This window comes from Mustela nivalis, assembly GCF_964662115.1.
Source record: "Mustela nivalis genome assembly, chromosome: 17".
Lineage (NCBI taxonomy): Eukaryota > Metazoa > Chordata > Mammalia > Carnivora > Mustelidae > Mustela > Mustela nivalis.
The window spans coordinates 37,678,758-37,694,945 of record NC_139036.1 but is presented as its reverse complement, the minus strand read 5'-3'; the positions used below and the strand labels follow the sequence as shown (position 1 = coordinate 37,694,945).

Here is a 16,188-nt window from a genome sequence, read left to right as displayed (position 1 = left end):
TTCCAGTGTTGTTGACAAGCTCTTCCTTTCAGGGAACAGTTTCGCTTTTCATCTTCATTTTACAGATGTGGAAACTGAGGCGGGTTGGGCTTGCTCTAGATGCCTGTACTAATTGGTGGCAGACTAGCGCCCCAGACCCCAGTCAGCTGCTTCCCACCTCGCACTAGAGCCTCAGCCTCTAAGGGCAAGCAACACAGGACTGGAGGCAGAGTGACAGCATGGACCTCTGGATGTGTGTCGGGGGTGGGGGGGGGGGGGTGGGGGGGTGGGGGGATGGGAGATGGCTTCCTGTTTTGCAGGTCCAAACAAAGTGACCTTAGGACTTAAGAAATATCCCTGGGCCTCAATTTCTCCATCTGAAAATTGGAGCTGCTGCTCATTGGATGGTGGTAAAGATTTCATGAGTTCCCCAGTTTTAAAGAGCTAAGCACAAGGACTGGCACATAGTAGGCGCTCAATTAATCCTGTGACTGGCACATAGTAGGCGCTCAATTAATCCTCACTTGTTTTCTGTGATTATTCGACCTCTGAAACCCTGGACCTCGGCGTGGACTCCCGGCCCCGCCCGCGCAGCAGAAGCCGCTCGTCGTGGGACAGGATGTGGCTGGTGCACAGCAGGGAGGAGGCAGGAGCCACGGGGCAGAGGAGAGGGCGGCGGGAAGATGGGAGAGAAAATCCCAGAGATCCGGAAGGCCGGGAGGAAGGCAGGGCACCGGCTGGAAACCGCGGCTATTTGCAGCGCTGCCTTCGGGCTGCGGTCTCCCGGCTGGCGCTCGCTGCCCCGGCCGCCCAGCCCGCCGCCCCGCCCGGTGCCCTCGGCCACCCGGGCACGGCCCCGTGCTCGCGGCCTCGGCGGGAGGACTGGGGCGCGGCAGCCAGAGCCCGGACGAGGCCGACGGCGCCGAGCCGGGCGCGACCCCGGAGGGCTGCATGGAGGCGGGTGCGAGCCGGACGCGAGGGGCAGGGGCGGGCGCGGGGGGCCGTGTGGCCCGCGAGGCGGGTCGCGGCCGCGGCGAGGCTGCTGGGGCGCCGGGTGGGCGCGCAGGATTGCTAAAGGCTGCGGTTTGGCGAAGACCGCGGAGCCGAGAAGAGCAAGGGCGCAGGAGGGAGGGAGTTTTTTTTAAAGCTGAGGGCGAACAGCGAGGAGGGAAACACGAGAGGAGGGCGGGCGGCGGGCAGGAAGCTGACGTTTCCCGAGCGCCCACTCCGTCCGCAGTAGGAGGGAGGATGGGCGCGGGGGGCGGCGGGCTCCCGGGCGCCGAGCGCTGTGGCTCAGGCGCCCCAGCGGCGGAGGGGTAGGGCCGGGATTCGAACCCCGTGCGCTGCTGCCGCGCGCTCTCTCATCTGCACGGAGCCCGAGGACGCCGGTGGGCGGGGGGTGGCGGGGCCCGACCGCCGAAGAAGCCGAGCTGGGAGGGGAGGCCGCGGGGAGAGAGCTTTGGGGAGGGGTCGTGGCTGCCCGGTGGGGACGCTTGAGGAGAGGAGGCGGGCGTGGGGCGGACGATCTCTTCCACCGCCCCCACCCCCCACCGATGACGCCGCAGGGGGCCCTGCAGCTGTCTTTCCCGCGCCCCTTCAGCGCCCCCATGTGGAAGCTTCTCCTGAAGTCTGGTCTCACCTCCTACGACTCGGAATTGGCGGGTCCAGGCAGGGCAACCGCTGGGTCCTGGTCCCCACGGCCTGGCCTTTGGCTCGAAGGACAGGAGGTGACGGAGGGGGTGAGGCTCCTCGGGCCGGCAGCCTGGTCCTTCTAGGGGAGGGCAGTGGAGCGGAGTAGCCCGGAGAATGTGACTGGCGCCACCCCTGAAGAAAAACTCCCGCAGTCGTTGAGGCTACGCTGGTGCATTGGGTCAGGGATCCCGGGCTTACTAAGCACCTCTCAACGCGGGAGTTGCCCCAGAGCCGAGAGCAAAGAACCACACAAGCATTTATAGCAATTTTAACTCAGTGTGAAAAGTGCCATGGAAGGGGCATTTGGGGAGAAACCAAGATTCCTGGGCCCCCTTGACTCCCACGGATGGAGCAGGCACCCTTCAGACGTTTGTCCTTAGATAGGACACTCTGGGCTTGGGAACGTGGGTCTCTGCACCCAGAGCGCACAGGAAGCTGACAGAGCAGTTGCCCTCTGCCCCCAGAGGTTGTGGGGACCAGATACCTCTGTCCAGCGTCACCGAGGACATTTGGGCCCCAGCCTGCCTTGTTTTTGACATTTAGACCCTCAGTTAGGCCCGGAATATTTCTGGAAGGTCCTGAAGTTATTGCTCAGTTTCAGAAAGAAATTCTCAAAGTCTGGAGAATGATTCAGAACATTCTCTGACCTCACGCTTATGGTCAGACACCTCCCCCACCATGGAAGGCACATCCTGGCCCTGGGGCCCCTCTCTCTGTAGGAACTGGCACCCACTCACATCTTTTTTTTTTTTTTTTTCAGTTAGGCTCAGCAAGGAAAGAGAAATACATGGTGGGAGGTATTTTGTCCCCAAGAAAGATTCAAGTCAAGAGTAAAAGCAAAGCAAATCGGCTAAGAATGAGACTCTGGGGGGTCTCTGGGGGGCTCAGCCAGTTAAGCATCTTCCTTCGGCTCAAGGTCATGATCCTGGGGTCCCTGCTCAGTGGGGAGTTTCCGTCTCCTTCTGCTCCTCACCCTGCTGTCCTCACCCCGCTAGTGCAGCTCTCCCTCTCTCCCTCTCTCAAATAAATAAAATCTTAAAAAAAAAAAAAAAAAAGAATGAGATCCTGGGTTCAAATTCTGACTCCAGAATTTTACCCTTTGTGTGATGTCAGGCATCAGGCTTTAACCTTTCTGGCTTTCTGGGCTTCATTTCCTTTATCCCCAAGGTGGGGATCATAATATATTCACTTCAAAAGGTGCTGAAATTTTTTTTAAAAGATTTTATTTATTTATTTGACAGAGAGAGACAAAGTGAGAGAGGGAACACAAGCAGAGGGAGTGGGAGAGGGAGAAGTAGGCTCCCTGCTGAGCAGGGAGCCAGATGCAGGACTCAATCCCAGGACCCTGGGATCATGACCTGAGTGGAGGACAGAAGCTTAACAAGTGAGCCATGCAGGCGCCCCTGCTGAGATGTTTAAATGAGATAATGCATAAAACAACTTCATGCAGCTCCTGGCACATTGTAAACCTTAATAAACGGTGGCAATTATTATTGCCATTAATAATATAATTAAGCAATAACACTCATCCATGTTTTATGGGACATCCCAGATTAAGCAAAGTGATTTCACACATTCCCTGATATTTTGCCATCAGGTTGAGAATCTTGTAAGAACAGGGACTGGGCTTCTCTTGTTGGACTAGCAGTCCATTTCCTGTGGCCAGGCCGCTTGATCTTAAAGATAGGGTTCAGAAGCCTGAGAGCTGAGGGAGGCGTGTGAAGGTCCCCCTTGCTAAGGGATGGGGGTTCAGGTCCTGCCCCTGCCTCAGCTGTGGAGGGCGAGTGGAGAGAAGTGCCTGCTTCTTCTAGAACCCTTTATGTGCCTAAAGGCACCCAGAAGTCTGAACCCATTAGTGGGAGAGGAGAAGCTCATGTTGTAAATCGGCCTTTTCTTCCTGGATCTTGGTTAGCGAGTGTGGGAGAAAAGTGAACAGCTAATTGAAAATATAATTATAATGCACTGTCTTTTGTCTACCCAGTGGAGCCTCCAGACCCCACTGTCTGCGGAACAGTTTGCTTCTCTAGTCCAGGAGGGCTCTGGAGCCAGCCATCCGGAGACGGCACCCACGGGTTGGATAATGTGGCTGGCTGGGGCTCGGCGAGAGGTTCAGGACTGAACCTCGGTCCCGCTCTCCCTGACCACTGTCCGAGCTGACCGAGTTCTCAGAAGTCTGCTGAGTTCAGGGGGACCCCGAGTGGGCTGTTAGGGAATTGGGGAGGGAAGAGAGGAGGCCAGTCTGCGGAGTGCAAATATTACCCCGCAGACACTGGGGAGTCACTCTAAGCTTCAGAACAAAGGATTTATGTGGGATTCTGGTTTTTTTCCCTTCATGGGTTCCCAAAGCCTTCTCCCCTCAAATGGGGGGACAAGAAGGAGGGGCTGAAGTGGGGGGAAGCTGGAGACCGAGAAGCCTGTTAGGAGGTGATGGTGATAGTCTTAGGAGGCACGGGCTGGGACGTGGGGGGGGGGTGTGTGTGAAGGGAGGGCGTCCCCAGGTCTGAGCTCCAGAGGGACAGAAAGGGGAGGCACTGGGATGATGAAGAGGAAGAAGAATAGGTTCTGGAAGGGCGAGAGCTGCTGGTGAGTATCAATTTGGACAACCTGATAGTTTAAAGTATTTCTGTCCACAGGGTAGACCAGGAGGGGCTCGGAGCTCAGGAGACAAGGTCAGAGAACTTTCAGGAGGTCAGTGTACAGGCGAGTGAAGCCAGAGGAGAGCAGGGTAACACAGGGAAACCAGGAATAAAAAGGCCAAAGCTGGACATCTGAGCAGTCTCACTATTTAAGGGGCAGGTGGTGGATGGGGTTGGAGTGAGGTGGCAAGAGAGACTGCGAAGAAGAAAGTAGAAAGATGGGTGCCCGGGAGAGAGGAGAGGTACAGACATACAGATGAGAAATGCTTATGAAATATACTATGGATATGAAAAAACGTGTATGATTAACACCTGGAAAAAGTAATGCAGAGTCCACGCAGGTGGCGGGTCGTAGTACCTCCGGGATGGGCAGCAGGTAAAAGCGAGTTCCCATAACCTATTTGATATCCTAACATTACCTATTTTACGAGATCTGTGCATACATCTCTTTCACAATTTTTTTTGTTTTGTTTTTGTTTTACTTTCACAATTTAAAACAAGACAGGAAATACTCGAACTGTCCATTAACAGGAGAATGGACAAGCCAGTTGTGGCATGGAACACTACACAGCAGTGAAAATGAATGCATTGGAATGAATTGGATAAAACTCATCAGGTGTTAAGCCGGAAAAAGCAAGCCGCAGGAGGATCTCTGCGGTATGATTCCATCAGTGCAGAATTTAAAAACATGAAAATATAGATCCATATTATAAATGGACCCATATACATGTAATGTATAAGTATATATACACACACACACAATGCATAATCATGTAAAATACTCATGGGAATAACTGGTACATGCAGGGGAGAGCTTCCCTCTGGGAGGGGGAGGGGATTGGCGAGGGGACACAGGTGGTTTCAGTTTTCTCTGTAATGACTCATTTAGTAAGCTAGGTAGTGGACATTCAGGTTTGTTGTACTATTACCTGCACATTTCTATGTACCTGATGTAATTAATACATTTTGAAAAGCCAGAAAAGTAATGGGAAAAGCCAGGGGCAGGGGGCGGAAGGGTTTCAGGAAAGAAGGGAAGGATGGGGGCACTTGGGTGGCAGTTAAAGCAGCCAGCTCTTGGTTTTGGCTCAGGTCATGATTTCACGGTCCTGAGATCCAGCCCCGAGTCGGTCTCCACGCTCAGCACAATCTGCTTGTCCCTCTCTCTCTGGTCCTCAACCTATTGATGTGCGCCCGCTCTCTCTCTCTCAAATAAATAAATAGATAAATAAACTCTTATTTTTTAAAAGAATTTATTTATTTATTTGACACAGAGAGAGAGAGAGAGAGAGAGAGAGAGGATAAGCAGGGGGAGAAGCAGGCAGAGGGAGAGGGAGAAGCAGGCTTCCCTGGGAGCAAGTAGCCCAAAGCGGGACTCGATCCCCAGACCCTGGGATCATGACCTGAGCCAAAAACAGTTGCTTAACCAACTGAACCACCCAGATGCCCCTAAATAAAATCTTAAAAAAAAAAAAAAAAAAAGCAGAGGGGAAGGGCCAACAGTATGAAATGTGGCAGTGAGCCCTGCACTGAAGGAGGACTACAGGCGGACCCTGGGTTGCACTGGGGTCAGAGGGTACCCACCTGCATTGCTGGCCTGGAGGCAGAGGCTCTGCCTCAGTGTTCCTGCTAATAGCCCTGATATGATGGTTCTGAAACTCCACTATCAGCCAGTGGTCACCCCGGGGCCCCTCACTGCCTCTGGGACACAGGACGGAGCCCTCAGTGTCTTTGATGTTGCTGCGGATGCTACAGGGAAGCCATCCTCATCTCTCACCAGAGAGTAGATGCAGGTAAGATCCTTGGAGAGACTCCTGGAGGACCCCGGGGGGTGAGGGGTGACAGTAGCCCTGCCAGCCATGCTGCTGGAGGCGTAGACTGGCCCTGAGGCAGGGGGATGACCAGGCTGACTTCGGCAGGAGTCAGCGAGTCTCTGGCGCCCAGGGGGCGGGTGGGCGAGGACAGTGTTGAGGCTTGAAGGTTTGAGGAGGCAAAAGCCAAATCCCGGTGCCCAGGCATGGAGAGTGGGCGCTGCCCAGGCTTGGCAGAGAGCGGGCTGAAAGATGCAGTGCCAAGGTGGGGAGAGGGGCTGCCAGGGCTGGAGATCAGAGGAATGGAGGGGGGAGGGCCCAGGCACTGTCAGGGCTTGAAGTAGGAGGCTGCCGGGGGCAGGGTTGGGGGGGGGGAGGGCGGAGAATGGGGGATCAGTGGAGCCAGGGGTGGCCAGGAGGAAGTGGGTAATGCCAAGGGAGCAATGGTAGAGAGCCGGTGCCAGCTTGGGGCTGGGGGCTGGAGGCGGGGGTGGGCTGAGCCGAAGGGAGTTGTAGAACTTACTCTTTTCCCTTGTTCTCATTCAGTTGTGCAACAAAAACCAATGCCTTTGTTGGTGAGTTCTAAAACCTCTGTTGGTGAGTTTCAGGGTGCACAGGGCCCTCTGGGGTCATCTTTTCCCATCCCTTCTTTGCACAGATGGGGATAGTGATGCCCACAGTGGGAAGGGAGGCTGGCCTTTCCAGGGCCACCAAGTGCATCTAGTGAGGGACCTATGTGTCCAAGTCTGTATCAGACCTGTGGGGTACTGGGTGGGGGGTTGGGAGCTGCGATGGGGGTTGCCTGATGGAAGGTTTCCAGTTTTGGCCAAGGAAGCCAGTGGTCTTGTTGGGGCGGCAGGCCAAACACATTGAAACCCAGCCAGCCATAGAAGGCCACACGCACTGCTAGGGCAGAATTCTGGGACAACAGTGAAATGAGCTGGGACCTTTGGAAGAGGGGGTCCTAGGGAAGCTGTAGCTTCAGGAGAGTTCAAAAAAATGGGGCGGGACTAAATTCATTAAGAATTCATTTTCAATGGAAATCAAATGACCTACATGTACTAGAAAAGACTTTGCTGGGCACCTGGGTGGCTTAGTCATTAAGCCTCTGCCTTTGGCTCAGGTCATGATCCTCAGGGTCCTGGGTTCGAGTCCCACATTGGGCTCCCTGCTAAGCAAGAAGCCTGCTTCTCCCTTTCCCACTCCCCCTGCCGTCTCTCACTGTGTGTCTCTCTCTGTCAAATAAATAAAATGTTAAAACAAACAAACAAACACTTTGCGGGACAAAAACACATCCTATAAGGTAGGATTATTACTGGGTGTCTGGACCTGACATAGGTTCCTCAGCTGTCCTAGGAGGTCACGCCGTGGGAATCCTGGTCTGCAGGTAATCCCGAGGCCTGTAAGTCTGTCAGGGGACAGAGCTAAGGCCTTTCTTTTAATTTTCTTCAGCTGTGGGCCCAGGAACACATACCATCAGCCAAGGACAAAGGTCATTTGGGAAGGGCCCTTGGAGAATGTGGATCCCCCTCCCCATTTTACAGTGGAGCAGACCGAGGCCCAGGGAGAAGTAACATAATCATCCATACAACCATTTCTTCCCCCAATATTTCATTGATTTCCAAGATGTGTCCGAAACCTTGCATGTGAGTGGAGGCGCACTTGGCATTCTGGAAGGGCGTTGGCCTAAGCGGGGATGCCTCAGAGGGGAGGGAATGCTCCTAGATGAGTGGTCAGGGGAGCTGGCCTGCCTGAGCAGAGCGGTGGGGATCAGCCCTGTTGTCCTCTGGTCAGGAAAGGGGCCCAGTGGTCGCCTCCACCTCAAGACCCACCCCCGTGGTCCATGTGGCTGCAAAGGCCTTTGGAAGTGCAGCCTGCTGCTGGGGAAGGATAGGGTGTCCAGCATCTGCCAGGGGCTGCAGGATGGGACCCATTTAGCCTCCATAGTCATCTAACCCCCATGACTCAGGCCTGGCCCTGCCCGTGGAGGGCAATGGGCCAGCCTGAGCTCATCACCACTGCCCGGAGCATAAGTGGTAAACAAGCTCACCCTTCGCCGGCCGCCCCTGAGAGGAAGCAGGAAAGGGTGAGGTGGGGGCCCCCCAAACATTCCACCATCTGCATAACACACGTCACGGGTGTCCATGGGGCCTTGTGTTGGGCTCTCGAAGGTGGGTGGCGTGTGGGGAAGTGTGTTTGCCTTCACGCATGTCCCCAGTAGTGCTACGGCCCACCTTTTCCAGGGGTCAAGTCAGCCAAGCCTCATGGGGACCATTCCACCCCCTGCCAGGTAACTGCCCGCCATGTATCGTTGGCTCATGAGGTTGGGCCTGGCCTTCGGGCCTCATGGCTCAGACCCATGTGCTGGGATTGGGTGGGTGGGTTCCCTATGGCTTCTGGGAGCCTCTCAGAGGTTGCAGTTGCTGTGGGCCCCGGCTCCTTCTGTCCCTCCACCTCACTCTCTCTCCCTCTGTCCTCCTCTGCTCCCTCCCTCCCTCCGGCCTTTCTCTGTCTTCCTCCTTTTCTTTTAGACCCACTTTCTCCATCTTTCCTCCACCTCCCCTCTCCGCGGAGTAATTGGCATTACTCTTGGGAGCCGCCAGATGGCAGCAGTGCATCGCGGGTCCCATACTTGCTGAGGGCTCCTTGCGGGTGTGCGGGGAGGGGGGGGGGCACCCAACCTGCCCCTGCCGCCAACCTCACCCTTCACAACACCCACACCCTGCCCAACACTCCGCTGGGACTTTAGACATGGAGGAAAATAGAGCAGCAGACTCCGGGCAGGGCTAGGGGTGGGGGCCTGGAGCTCCCGGAGCTGTTCTAACGTCCCCCACAGAGTAGCACCTGGCCTTTGCTCCTGGAAGCTGGGAGGGCCTAGAGAGCATCCCTGCTTTACACGTGAAGATGAGACCCGAAGAAATGAAGTCACTGGTCCAAGTTGGGACCAGTTTCTGCCTTTCCCTTTGTTCTATGTACCTTCCCATTGTCTCTTCTGACGAAGAGGCAGCCTCTGTCTGCTCTCGGGGAGCCCCCAGGCTGATGGGAAAAGATAGCCTTGTCCCAGGAACCACAGAACGGGGGAGACAAAGTGGTAATCTTCTGGGGCCCCTATTGGTTTTGAGCCAGAGCTAGGTGAAGGCAGTCAGGCCAGGCTTCCTGGAGGAGGCAGGGACCAAGAGCAGGGGAAGGTAGGCTGAGTAAGGGCAATGTTTTCCACGGCAGCTCTCAGGCCAGTTGCTGCTCAGTGGACCTCATGTATGGGGAGCAGCTGGGGTGGGCTGCTGCAGTCCTGGAGACAGGGGAGGGAACCACGTTGACCCTAATTTGAGCCAAGCTCCTTTACTGGCCCATTGCCCTGCCCCACCCCCTCAGTCCCTGCCCGGCTGGGAGGCCAGCAGTGGGCTGGGGCCAGGAGGTCCAGGGTGGGGTCCCTTCCCCAGGGCCCGAGCAGGATCCTGAGCCGGCTGTGGCAGTGCCCAGGAGCCAGAAAGGAGCCACCGCCCCCCACCCCCTTGGGCCCCTCTGTAATTAGGGCTATTTTTAGGCCCCTCTTCCTTCCTATTTCAGGCCTCTGGACTGGGCCGGAGAGTGGGCTGTCCTGGGGCCGAGGGCTGGAGCCGCTAAACTGGGCCGTGGCGTGGGAGCTGCAGCCACAGTGCAGACCACAGCGGGGGCGGAGTCCTGGCGGGGGAGGGGAGCCAGGACGTGGCCAGGCCTGGGGCAGGGCGGGGTGTGGGTGGAGCTTGGCTCCTCTGACCCCTCCCCGATCCCCTCACTGCTCTGCCCCACACCGGCCCATCCTCTGTCCTGTTGCCCCCCGCCCTGCTGGTTCCAGGCAGTGAGCCCTGGGTCCGCATCTCCGCGTGTCAGAGACTGTGCAAGCCCAGCGCCCTGACAGAGGACTGTCACCCTCGGAGAGGGGCCTCTCTCCCTGGGTTGTCCATAGCGACGACCAGTGTTTATGGTGGGCTCACGGTGTGCGGGTACTGTCTCAGCACTTAACCTGTATTAACTCATTTACTGTGGCCAACAACACTAGGAGGACTGTGCTATTTTATCCCTATTTTACAGATAGGAACACTGAGGCCCAGAAGGAGCCCATTTTCCGTGTACCCGGCTTGGTCTCGCATGGCCTGCGAGACCATGGGAGCATTGTCTCGCAGGCAGACATTCTTGTGTCAGGGAGACATTCTTGTCAGGGAGCATTCTTGTCTCTTCAATGGGGTTTAAAGACAGGGACCCTGAGAGACATGGTTCTCTTCTTCCTGTCTTTGCAGGCTCCACACTGAGGGGAGCCCAGTCGGGCATGGCTCCCGTTGATGATCGGCCTGTCCACCGTCCGACAGTCCGTGGCCTGTCCTGCAGGCGGAAGGGTGGGTCTGGCCCAGCTGGTTCCAGTTAGGCACAAGAAAGCTGGCGAGGGGTATATTTAGCCCTGGTTTCTGGAGGAGCCAGAGGTCTTTCATCCTTGGAGGCGCTGGCCACAGTGGGACTCAGGCTGCCAATGCTGGGCTCATGGGCTGTGGGGCAGGCAGGCTTCGGGGCAGGGAGTGGGGTCAGGGAGGAGAAGGGGCACATCCCTGAGGCTGAGGGGAGAGTGACCACGCTGTCCAGGGCAGCCGAGGTCTGGCTGCTGCGCTCAGGATGTGTTTCTGTAGGCCGGAGGGCTTCTGGCGGAGGTGTGGGAGGTATGGGAGGGGAGGGCTGACCCAGGGTAGACTGGCCCAGGCCCAGCTCAGGCCTCACGTGTCCACGGCCTGGGGCTCATTACCAGGACTTTGCCCTCTTCGGGGGTGGGGGACTACTCTTAGGAGGGGTAGGCAGGGGACAGAGTTCAAGGAATAGGAAGGGTGGGGGGTGGCCTCTCTGTTCCCTCTCAGCAGACTGACATGTTTGGGCAGAGATGTCTGGAGACAGTGGGAGGGCTGGGGAGCAGGTCCACGTGTGCAAGTGAAGAAGACAGAGGCATGCAGAGGGGCCGCCATGAGGTGTGTTCAAGTGTGCGGAGGGCGCACACCTGTTTGACTCAGTACCACGTGTCCCAGGACAGCGGGCAGTCACTGAGCACTGTGTGACCGGGCTGCCAGTCTGCGATGCCAGGCCGTGGCGGGGCCTGTGGCCGGGTTTCGGTGGCCATGCAGGGCTGGGAGGACCCATGGGTAACCGTGGCCTTGCTCCCCCATGGGGGAGCGGGATGGCTGGTCACCCTGTTTCTGGGGGGCAGCGGACCAGTACGGTGGTGACTGAGGGGCTGTGTGATTGTGTGAGGGTGTTGGTCTCTGTGTGTGTGACGTGGAGACACATGTATGGGGGCAGTGTGGGCCTTTGGCTGTGAGTGCGTGCCTGCGTGTGTGTGTGTGTGTGTGTAGATTGTCACGGGCTGTGTGTGTGTGTGACAGGGTTTGTGAGGGCAGCCAGGCCAGCCGCCACCAGCCGGCTTTCTATTGCAAACAAGACCCGTTCCTGCTGAGGGTCATGCCCTATTGTCCTTCCGGGGACCCCCACCCCAAAGCCGCAGGCCCTCTGGGCCTGAGGGAGGGAACCCTATGGGTTGTAAGCATCTGTCTCTCCCCTAATCCTCTCACCCCACTCCCTCCGACCGTCCCCACAGACGGCAGGCTTATACCTGCCCCAGGGCGGGAGGCAGGGGAGAGAAAGAGGAGCCTGCCCGCCTGCCCGCCGCCCCTCTGTGTCTCTGCGCTCAGACAAAGAGCTCACCCTGGTCTCTGTGGGCGTCTGGGAGACGCTGGGGGGATTAGCTGCCCGCGCCGCCCTCTCCCCACCTCGTGCCAGCCCACCCGGCTGGCACCAACACCTCGGAGCCCAGGGGCGGTGCCCTCACCGCAACCTCTCCAGCTCCGAGTGTGTGTGTGTGTGTGTGTGTGTGTGTGTGTCCTCCCCCAGAACCTGGTGGAAGCAGAGGCACAGCCCTTAGAGAAGCGGGTTCTGGGGCTCACACCTCCCACTGCGGGTCGGGACTGGGTCTCCCCTTGGTTTCTACTTTCCCATCAGCCAAGCACGGTCCTACCAGGTCCTGGCGGCACCTTCGTGTCTTTGAGTACCATTCCTGGCCCTTGTACCCCGCTCCCACTGCTGACTCCGCCTCAGACCTTCCAGACCTTTCCATTTGCGTTCCTTGGGGGGAAAACCTGATGGGGCCGGTTGAGCCTCAGAGTAGGGGGGAGAAGGGAGTGGGCACCCCTGCCATGTCAGCGTCAGTATTGGGTCAGGAGGGATGGGCTCAAAATGGAGGAGACTTGGGGAATGACCTCAGGTCTCCGCTGCTCACTGTGGATCTGGAGAGCTCTTGTGGCTTCTCCATCGGGGAGGGTGAGGGCATGGTTAGAGTCACCGGCCCACGGCTTCGAGGCTAACCTTTGCTGTGTTTTGTGCAAAACCAGACGCGATCCTCCAAGTTTTCACGTTAACTCTCACTGGATTTTTCTCAACAGATAAGAGAGGGATTGCTTCTTTTCCCGTTCCACAGATGTTTAGACCGAGGCTCTGCGACACTAAAGGATTTCCCCGATGTCCCATATCTGGTGAGCAACAGGGCCAGAATGGACCCCGGGGTCTTGCTCTGTGTCAGGAGAGCCCCTTCGGCCTTCGCGTGACTGGGCCTCTGCCTCCTCTCTACCTTGTCCCTACCACTGCCGAGGAGTCTGCTTGAGAAACCTGGGGATGGAAACAGGCCAGCGGCACCTGGGGGAGACGACCCGGGCCCTCCCTGAATCACACCCCACCCTTAAGCAATAGGGCTCCATTCCACGGACAGTTCTCGCCATCCCTCCCAGGCGGCTGTGGCTATTTGTGGAAACTCCCATCCTCTCCCTGCCGACTGGGTCGGGATCTACTTTGTCCCAAAGACCTCTCCCAATTAATGTTTTCTACGAAAATATGATTCTGGGGGTCTAGTCCCCTCTTGCTGCAGGTGTCTTCTTCAGTCTTTAGGGGAGGCCGCGAGGCACGGACGCCTTCCCACCTGCGCGAGTAGACTACCAAGAAGGAAGCTCGATTTCTCAATGGCTGAAAGACGCTGTGGAGGCTGGGAGCTGGCGCAGCACCTGGAAAATAAATCATGATCAACACACGGAGATGGACATACAGTGCATACAGAGTGGGTGGGTGATATATGGAAGAGGGTGAATGAGTGCACAGGTGAGGGGGTGGGGGATGCATGGGGGCTGTGGGCGAGCAGGTAGGTGGGTAAGGAAGTAGGTGGGACGTGTGGATGGGTACGTGGGCAGAGTTTGAATGGACGGGTGGGTGAGTAGTTAGGTCAATGGGTGCATGGGTGAACGGTTGAATGATAGATTGTAAGGTGGTTGGAGGATGGATGGATGGAGATGGATGGGACAGTGGCTGGATGGTGTGTGAGTAGATTTGTGGCAGGAATCTTGGAGCCTGGAGGTGCCTTTAGAAGACCGGCTATACACAGGGAATGAATTTTCCATGGTTTTGGTCAGTTCTCAATCATTTGGACTGATGGAGAGAAACCATGTCATGGAAGAATCTAGAAGATGCTGATTGGACTCAACCTGATTTATGTCATACTTGGGAGGGTGGGAGTGAGCAACGGGCTCTCACCTATGAAGTCTGAGGGTCTGTGCATTTGTGACCTGTCAGTCACACAGGCAGATGTGGCTTGTCTTGGGAGCCCAGCTTGGACTCTTCTCTTGCTCGCCGACACTTTCCTTGCTCCTGCGCTGGGAAGGACGGCCTCTCCTCCCAGATGGACACAGAGTGCCGATGGCACTGTCATGATTCTCCCGCATCTGTCTCTGGTGGGCTCCCTCCTCCCCCAGAGTCAGGGAAAGGTGACCAGACTCTCTGAGGGTCCAGTGTTTCTTTCAAGTTTCCTTGAGGGTAGTCAGCACGGAGAGGCTCCGAGTCATGGAGGTTGGCCTGGCATCTGCCAAGTGGTGTGATGGGGTCAGGAAATTAATAGCAGCAAAGCTCCCCTGACAACAGAAGGGGGACAGTGGCGAAAGCTCCCTGAGCTGTTCCCTGGAATGAGGGGAGGCTACCAGGAGCTGTAGCAAGACCCAGAGAGCAAGGGTGCCTGGGTGGCTCAGTCAGTTAAGCGTCTGCCTTCAGCTCCTGTCATGATCTCAGGGTCCTGGGATCAAGTCCTGCATAGGGCTCTCTGCTTAGCAGGGAACCTGCTTCTCCCTCTCCCTCTGCTTGTACTCTCTCTCTGTCGCTTTCAAATAAATGAATAAAATCTTAAAAAAAAAAAAAAAAAAAGACATAGCACTCAGATGCCAGGGCCGGGGTGTGCTTGGCAGGGGGATGGCTGGGGTGGGCTGTGAAATCATTTCTCTGTCCCACCCCAGGTACCAGGCCTCTTCTGGCATTCGAAAGGACTCTCTTTGGCCCTTCTCTTCGGGGGGAGAATCCCTGGCAGAAGGGGGAGTCTGGATTGCCCTGCTTTCTGTGACATTAAAGGAACCTCATGCAGACTGCCTGCTGGATACCAGACACCTTGCAGATGGTCCCACAATTTCCTTTCAAGATAGGGAGCATTTCCCTCCATTTTACAGATGAGGAACTGGGCTCAGAAAGGCGGAAGAATGTGCCCAGGATTATCAGTCTAGGAGGTCATAAAATCAAGGTTCCCCTTCAAGCTGGCCTGGCTTCTCGGCCTCATGCAGCCTCTCATTTCTGAGACCTCCCCTCCCCCTCCCCCTCCTGGATTCTCAGGTCCAGATGCGGGAACGGGTCCGAGGAGCCCCAGCTTGAAGTCTCCCATCAAGGAGACACAGGAGAAGACTGTAGAAGGACTTTCTTGCCCACTGGATGTAGAACTCCGGCGTGGGCAGACGAGGAAGGGCAGAAAGACACGATCTTTAGAGGAGGCCACCTTGGTGTTCCCAGCACAGCTGACTGGCTGGCCGGAGACTGAAGATGGTCAGAGGCTATCTGGAGAACCACCCCCCGCCCCCCACCGCCACCGCCATCCAGCGGGGCCAAGAGGGGCTGGAATCCCCTGCCTGGGCCGGACTTGGGAGTCTTGAGGGAGTTTTTTGAATCAGAGGAAAGGCAGATCATGCAGACCGGTGTTGGACAGAAGCTGGGTGGTTCGGAGCCCATCTCCGGATGCCAGAAGTGGGTCTGGCGGAATGCCGGGACCTATTTCCTGGGAGACGGACAGGGAGACGGTAGCTGCAGGAACCATGAGGGAAGCCAATCTAGACAGTCCCTGGGGCCAGAAGCCAGCCATGCCCCTGGGGATGCTGGGAGGGCAGCGGGGCCAGCCGGAAGGGATGCTGGGAGGGCTGGGGACCAGGTGGCTCAGGCCCCCGGCCAGTTGAGCAGCTGGGTGGAGGGCTGGGGGCTAGGGGCTGGGGCAGGGGAGGGTGGAGATGGGAGGTCCAGGTGGGCCTGAGCAGAGGGCGGCCCCTCCTGTGTCTCCCCTTGTCCCGTTGGCCTCCCTCCGCTCTCTTTGATGCTTCTCACCACAGACTTCAAACAGGCTGCCCTGTGCTTCCACAGCCATCCATAATTAGGGCTTCTCTTTCGCTTCCTTCCCTGCTCTGATCTGGCTCTGGCTCTCCTGTAGTCTTTGTCTCTCCACCCTCTCCCCTTCTCCCTCTTTCTCTTTCCCTCTGCTCCTGGTTCTCTGGGGCTCAGGTTCTAGACTTGCCCCCCAGCCTCCCCAGGCTGCCGTTCTGCCCTCTCTCCCCTTTGATCTGTCGCAGTCTCTTCTCTTTGTCTGACTGTCCACTTGGCTTTTCTGTCTCCTTTGCTGTAGCTTTTTTCCATCTCTACAGCCTCGGCCTGTGCCTCTCCTTTCCCTCCTTCCTTCCTTTTGAAGTGATCTGCACCCCCTTCCCACGATGAAGCCTGCCCTCGGCTGTGCCTCCCGGGGTTGAGACTGGCCCTGGGACAGGCCTGTGGGCTGTCAGCTTCGTCCCCGTGGGAGCCCTCTGGGCTCTCAGCATGGCCCTGGGGCCTCCCACTCCTCCCTCGACTTCCTTCAGGCCCTTCCCAGCTCTGTTTTTTCTGGCCAGGCTGACCTCCCTCTCAGGGGCCGTCTTTGTGACCCTACGACAGGTGATGCCTTGTCCATT

General features: G+C 57.0%; 1 long non-coding RNA gene across 1 annotated transcript; it reads left to right on the top strand.

Annotated features, from left to right (window-relative positions):
• Nucleotides 1–10,974: 10,974 nt before the first annotated feature.
• Nucleotides 10,975–14,309, top strand: LOC309850597. The gene is made up of 3 exons (XR_014304346.1): nt 10,975–11,103; nt 12,568–12,657; nt 13,060–14,309. It is a non-coding gene; the product is annotated as an uncharacterized lncRNA (long non-coding RNA).
• The last annotated feature ends 1,879 nt before the right edge of the window (nt 14,310–16,188 follow it).